We start from the raw sequence: 6,577 nt of genomic DNA on the forward strand, positions 1-6,577 counted from the left end.
AGACGGACGTGTTTGATATGTTCAGCTGGGGACTGGGAGAAAATTAGAATATCGTCGAGATAAACGAAAACAAAATGGTTTAGAAAGTCTCTCAAAACATCATTAACAAGTGCTTGAAAAACGGCTGGGGCGTTAGTAAGACCAAAAGGCATGACCAGATATTCAAAGTGTCCTATGGGGGTGTTAAAGGCTGTCTTCCACTCGTCCCCTTCTCTAATACGTACGAGGTGGTAAGCATTGCGCAGATCTAACTTTGTGAAAATGACAGATCCCTGTAATGGATCAAAAGCTGCAGTGAGCAAAGGTAGTGGATATTTATTCTTGATAGTAATGTTATACAGGCCACGATAATCTATACAGGGACGCAAGGATTTATCTTTTCAACAAAAAAAAATCCAGCACAGATAGGGGAAGAAGATTGACGGATCAAGCCTGCTGATAAGGACTCATTTAGATATTTTCCCATCGCTTCTCTCTCTGGGCGTGACAAATTGAACAAGCGGCAAGAGGGCAAGGTGGCACCAGGAAGGAGCTCGATTGCGACGGTGAGGAGGAACAGATAAGGCTTTATCTTTACTGAAAACCTCTGCCAGATGATAACAAGTAGGGATGTTCGAAAGATCGAAGATTTCCAGAGGATCAGACGGTGCACCCTTAATGGGCACCAAGCCAGAGCGAAGGCAATTATTATGACAATCTTCACTCCAACCTGTGATTCTACCATGTAGCCAATCAATGGTGGGATTGTGTAAACGTAACCAAGGATGTCCCAGCACAAGTGGTGTGTGAAGAGAAGATATTAACTTAAACTGAATCTCTTCATGGTGGTTTCCAGAGAGGCAAAGTGTAAGCGGGACAGTACAGTGAGTAATATTAGCCAAGAGTTGCCCATTTAAAGAATTAGCTTTAATGGGGGCTTTAAGTGCCTGAACAGGGATGTTGGAATGTTTAACTAGGGAAAAATTTAAAAAGTTATCCTCCGCACCAGAATCGATTAAAGCCGACAGGGGTAGGGAAACTTGACCAAAACTAAGGGTAGACGGAAGTAACAACCTGGGACTAGATAGTATGTCAGGACGACTCACCAATACTCCCAGGACTATTGGTGAGTCCGGTCTTTTGGCCTAACTGGACAAGAAGAAATTAGATGACCCGATTTCCCGCAATATAGGCACTGACCTAACCTCATGCGTTGCTGCCGTTCCTCAAGGGTCAGGTGTGCTCTGCCTAACTGCATGGGTTCTTCAGTATCCGCAGGAGGGGTAGGACGGGGAATTTCTGCGGTGTCAATTGCTGGCCTGAGAATAGTTTGAGGGATTTTAGGTCGACCAAGCTTTTCCCGGCGGCGCTCACGTAAACGGTTGTCTATACGAATAACCATTGAGATGAGTGAACTAAAATTTGTTTCTTTGTCTCTGCAAGCCAACTCATCCTTTATTTGTTCGTTAAGACCCTTACAAAAAATTTCAATAAGCGCCTTGTCGTTCCATCCTGAATCTGCTGCCAAGGTTTGAAATTCTACAGAGTTATCTGCAGCACTACGACATCCCTGTTGTAGAGTTAGGAGACGCTTAGCTGCACTGCCAGCATAATTTGGGTGGTCAAACACTTGCCGGAACCGCTCAATAAATTCACTAAATCTTCTGAGTGCCAGTGAGTTCTTGGAGTCTTCTGCCTCTGCCCATGTTAAGGCCCTGCCACGCAGTAACCCAACCATAAACAAAATGTTTGACTTATCTGTGGAAAAGGTCGTAGGTCTGAGTTGAAAAATATTGGAGCACTGCAGAAGAAAGCCTCGACAGCTGCTCAGGTCCCCATTAAAAGGTTCGGGGTTTGGCACGGGAACTTCAGGAGTAGTGGCAGAGGCGTGTGGTGTGGCAGGGGTCATTGGTGACTGGGCAGAGGCTGTGGGTGAGAGTTGATTAGTCAAAATCGACATCTGATTCATTAATTGAGTCATCTGTGAGACTAGATCCTGATTTCCTTGGACAAGATGGCGTAGTGTCTGCTCATGCTGCCCAAGAAGGACTCCTTGCTGTAAAACGGCTTCCCTGATTGCCGCAGGTGTGTCATCAAGGGGAACATCCGCTGGATTCATGCTGGCCAGTTCGTCCTGTTACGGTCTCAAAAAGGAATTCAATTGCGGATTAGTAAAAAGTCTATTTAATAACAAAAAAATCACTGGAGAAATAATTTAAGAGTAACAAAAATTCAGGTCCAGAAAGACGGGGTCAAAAGTCTCTTCAGCATCTGAGGAAATACAAAAAACAGGAATCAAAAAAAGGTTCAGGACAAAGGTCAAAAATGATTGCGTTCAGGTTAGAGTGTACCACAGGCAACAGACGAACTGGCACTGGCTGGGTGGAGATCCAGGCTTAAGTCAGGTCGTTGATTAGGTGCAGGTGGGCTTGGATGGCTGACAGCACACCTGAAACTGACGACCAGGGAGAGACAAGAGGGAAAAAAAAAAGACAGGAGAACCGCCCTCATGACACAAAAGTAGTGAAACAAAAATGAATATTATCAACAACAGTATCAATATTAGTTATAATGTCAGCATAGCAGTGATTAAAAATCCCTCATTGACATTATCATTAGAAATTTATATTAAAAAAAAAAGGAACAATAGTGTCACAGAGGCTTACACTTGCATCGCATCTCATAAGCTTGACAACACACTGTGTCCAATGTTTTCACAAAGATAAAATATGTCATATTGTTGGTTTGTGTAATAGTTAAAACAAATTTCATTATTGCCATCAGTTTTTAAAACTCTGCTAGCATGTCAGCAGACTGGGGTAGATCCTGCTGAAATCCTATGTATTGAATGAATACAGAATCGTTTTGAATCGAAATAATATCATTTTTGAATCGAGAATCAAGTTGAATCGAAAAAATCGATATATAATCGAATCGCGACGCCAAGTATCAATATTGAATCAAATCGTGGGACACCCAAAGATTTGCAGACCTAATATATATATATATATATATATATATATATATATGTATATATATATATATATATATATATAAAAACTTGGAAATCCATCCATCCATCCATTTCCTACCGCTTATTCCCTTTTGGGGTCACGGGGGCGCTGGCGCCTATATCAGCTACATTCGGGCGAAGGCGGCGTACACCCTGGACAAGTCGCCACCTCATCGCAGGGCCAACACAGATAGCCAAACAACATTCACACACTAGGGCCAATTTAGTGTTGCCAATCAACCTATCCCCAGGTGCATGTCTTTGGAAGTGGGAGGAAGCCGGAGTACCCGCAGGGAACCCACGCATTCACGGGGAGAACATGTAAACTCCACACAGAAAGTCCTCGGATTGAACCCAGGACTGCAGGACCTTCATATTGTGAGGCAGACACACTAACCCCTCTGCCACCGTGAAGCCTAAACTTGAAAATATATACTATATATATAAATATAAATCAGTTCCTAACTTCTCCCATGGTCGGCCTGGGTATGGTGACGGCATCAGCGGTCTGTGGTTCTGTCTCTCCTTACAGCATGTTCGGCAGTTGATAACCAACTCGTTCAGCTGCTGGCTCAGCTTGGGCCACCGTATTGACTGTCGTGCCCGCTGTCTACACTTCACCACGCCTTGTTGTCCTTCATACAATTTGGCGAGAACATCATTTCTCATTGTAGAAGGGATGAAGAGCCTGTGTCCCTTCAGCAAGACACCATCTTGGACTGTTGCGAACCCCTGCTTTGCCCTGTACAGCCTGAGTATTGGTTCTTTGGAACCGTGTGCTGGCCACCCTTCAGCACACAGGTGCATCACATGTGCACACACACTTTTTTGATTGATACTTTTATTAGTAGATTGCACAGTTCAGTACATATTCCGTACGATTGACCACTAAATGGTAACACCCGAACAAGTTTTTCAACTTGTTTAAGTCGGGGTCCATTTTAATCAATTCTGGGTACACTGTCTCTCTGCAGCTGCTCTTTCAGCTCATCCAGGTAGTCAGCGCTTGCGGGTAGGTTCTCCAGTACCATGTCCACATAGACGTTAGTATCTTCAAACGGCTCTTTGTCCGCTACTGTCTCCTCTCTCTTAACAGGAGCTTGTGTCAGCGTATCAGCTGTCCACAGGCACTTACTTCCGTGGCACATGAGAGATAGAGTAAGAATAGCGCATCAGACGCATCCTGAAGAGTTGGATCCGTGGGGGTAGAGCATCCAGTGCTTGCGACCCCAGAAGACTCAGGAGAGGCTCCATCTGGAAATGTTTCCCGATGAGGAAGTTGCGGAACCTCTCACAGGCCAGGTCAGCCTCAGAGCTTCCTTTTTTACTTGTGCGTATCTCTGCTCTATTGGTGTGAGAGACCGCGACGGGTAGGCCACTGGCCTCCACCCTTCGTCCCACTTTTGTAGCAGTACGCCTCCTCCCCATGAGACAGTTTTCAAAACATATTTTTTGCAAATTTACTAAAAATATGTGCGAATGTGAGTGTGAATATTGTCTATATGTGTTCTACGATGAGGTTGCGACCTTCCGCTCGAATGCGGCTGAGATAGCCCCCGACAGGGACAAGCGGTAGAAGATGAATGAATGGACATAAGCATTCAGAGCCTTTAATATTTAGTTGATGCATCTTTGGCAGAAATTCCAGCATCAAGTCTTTTTGAACACAAAGCCAAAAGCTTGGCACACCTATCTTTGGGTCCTTTCTCTCATTGCTCTTTGCAGCACCTCTCTAGCTCCATCAGGTTGGATGACGCGTTACTTTTCATCCAGGATTTCTCTGTACTTTGCTGCATGTGCAGGTGTGCCAAGCTTGTGGCATCATATATCAGGCTCTAAATACTAATGTACATTTTATTCTTGAGTTTTTCCGGTTTTAGAAAATACTTTTTCAAAATTTAAAGGAATAAAAACTTTTCACATTGTTGCTATAGAGCAGGGGTCTCAAACATGCGGCCCGTGGGCCAAATGCGGCCCGCGAGACGTTATTATGCGGCCCACGCTTTAATATGACAATGTGATGTTGGTGCGGCCCGCGAGTTTAATATGAACGGCGCTTGACAGCGTCATACTTGCCATCCATCCATTCATCCATTTTCAACCACTTATTCCCTTTGGGGTCACGGGGGGCGCTGGTGCCTATCTCAGCTACAATCGGGCGGAAGGCGGAGTACACCCTGGACAAGTCGCCACCTCATCGCAGGCCCAACACAGATAGCCAAACAACATTCACACTCACATTCACACACTAGGGCCAATTTAGTGTTGCCAATCAACCTATCCCCAGGTGCATGTCTTTGGAAGTGGGAGGAAGCTGGAGTACCCGGAGGGAACCCACGCAGTCACGGGGAGGACATGCAAACTCCACACAGAAAGATCCCGAGCCCGGGATTGAACACTTGCCAATGTCCCCAATTTTCCCTGGAGACCCCTGAAATTCAGGGCACCAATTTTCTCGAAGCCCCTGTCAATTTTTACCAGATCAACAATATTCATAATGGTACTGCCTTTAGCGCCCCCTACATCCGGAACTGGCAGCGTGCAAACCCAGTTGTATGTTGCATCTGGCCATGTGGGACACGCGTGTGTATTTGTAAGATGTATTTGATCAACAGCTACACACGTCACACTAAGGGTGGCCGTAAAAAAAACTTTTAACACTGTTACAAATATGTGCCAGACTGTGAACCCACACCAAACAAGAATGACAAACATATTTCAACTTGACAACCAAACAATTAAACAAGGCGACACAGTAAAGAATCTGGGTGTTATCTTTGACCCTACTCTCTCCTTTGAGTCACACATTAAAAGCGTTACTAAAACGGCCTTCTTTCATCCCCGTAATATCGCTAAAATTCGCTCCATTCTGTCCACTAAAGACGCTGAGATCATTATCCATGCGTTTGTTACATCTCGTCTCGATTACTGCAACGTATTATTTTCGGGTCCCCCCATGTCTAGCATTAAAAGATTACAGTTGGTACAAAATGCAGCTGCTAGACTTTTGACAAGAACAAGAAAGTTTGATCACATTACGCCTGTACTGGCTCACCTGCACTGGCTTCCTGTGCACTTAAGATGTGACTTTAAGGTTTTACTACTTACGTATAAAATACTACACGGTCTATCTCCATCCTATCTCGCCGATTGTATTGTACCATATGTCCCGGCAAGAAATCTGCGTTCAAAGGACTCCGGCTTATTAGTGATCCCCAAAGCCCAAAAAAAGTCTGCGGGCTACAGAGCGTTTTCATTTCGGGCTCCAGTACTCTGGAATGCCCGCCCAGTAAAAGTTTGAGATGCCACCTCAGTAGAAGCATTTAAGTCTCACCTTAAAACTCATTTGTATACTCTAGCCTTTAAATAGACTCCCTTTTTCGACCAGTTGATCCACCGTTTCTTTTCTTTTTCTCCTATGTCCCACTCTCCCTTGTGGAGGGGGTCCGGTCCAATCCGGTGGCCATGTACTGCTTGCCTGTGTATCGGCTGGGGACATCTCTGCGCTGATGATCCGCCTCCGCTTGGGATGTTTTCCTGCTGGCTCCGCTGTGAACGGGACTCTCGCTGCTGTGTTGGATCCGC

The sequence above is a fragment of the Nerophis ophidion genome, linkage group LG21, assembly GCF_033978795.1.
Source record: "Nerophis ophidion isolate RoL-2023_Sa linkage group LG21, RoL_Noph_v1.0, whole genome shotgun sequence".
Classification (NCBI taxonomy): Eukaryota; Metazoa; Chordata; class Actinopteri; order Syngnathiformes; family Syngnathidae; genus Nerophis; species Nerophis ophidion.